Genomic DNA, 1,080 nt, shown 5'->3' on the forward strand with positions numbered 1-1,080 from the left:
TTGTTCTGAGTAGTATGTTCCTCATGGGTGTTGTTCACTTTGTAGGACTGTAATATTTGGCTGAAAGGTGATCTGGGGGGTGGCTTTGTTCCAGGTTTGAAAGGTGTCAAAAGGCCATAGTTGTCTCAGGGGTTCTACCAGTCTCTGTCAGACTAGAAAGTCTATTTTGTTTTGTGATTTTAAATTTTGTTCTATATTTTTCTCTCACTCTCTCCAGGACCTTCCATTGTGATACTGATCTTAGTGGTCTACAGTGGTAGCTGGGCACCATCTAAATCTTCTGGTCTCAGACTACTGGAAAATGTGGTTCATGTGGTACATTAGTCCTTTGGACTAATTCTTTCCTTGAGTATTTGATTTTCTTTACTCTTCTCTGCCCTGGAAAGAGAGAGAGAAATAATTGGGTATTAGATGACTGCTTGCAAAGTAGGTAGACAATTGTCTTTGTGTAGTATGTTACACCAGTTGGCCTATATGTCCTCCAAGAATGTGTTACTAAGCCCCCAAGTCCAGTGACTCATTCCCCCAGGATGTTATGGCTAAGTAGTTGTCAGACTTTGCCCTCTGTATGGTCTACTACATGCATGGATATATTAGCAGCATATACGAATACATATGTGGAAATATCCTTTGCAATATCTATATACCTTCATGGATGTATTCCTATTTGCCTCCCCATGTTTGTTCAGCTTACAGGTCTACCTATTTATATACTTGTAGATTATTGCTTGTTATTACTATTATTGCAGGATTATGTATGTAATAATATTTACCTTTGTTGTCTTTTACTCTTGTGAAACTACCAGTGCCTTCATTTGCCTTGGTCATGTTGTACTGAGCTCACCCTTAATGATATTGCCTTTCCCTTCATTCAAGTTAATATGTGTCTGTTCTCTAGTTAGCAATTTTCCTTCCTTTTATCTCCCATCCCTGTTGTTGTTGTTTTTGCTATGTGCCATAGAGTCGGACCTGACTCATAACAACACCTCCTTGGGTTTCTGAGGCAGTATCACTACAGAAGTAGATTGCCCCATCTTCCTTCCGAGGAGTGGTTGGTGGGTTTGAACTGCCAGTCTTCTG

Source organism: Orycteropus afer, unplaced genomic scaffold (assembly GCF_000298275.1).
Source record: "Orycteropus afer afer isolate SDZICR_OR568_19922 unplaced genomic scaffold, OryAfe1.0 scaffold00281, whole genome shotgun sequence".
NCBI lineage: Eukaryota > Metazoa > Chordata > Mammalia > Tubulidentata > Orycteropodidae > Orycteropus > Orycteropus afer.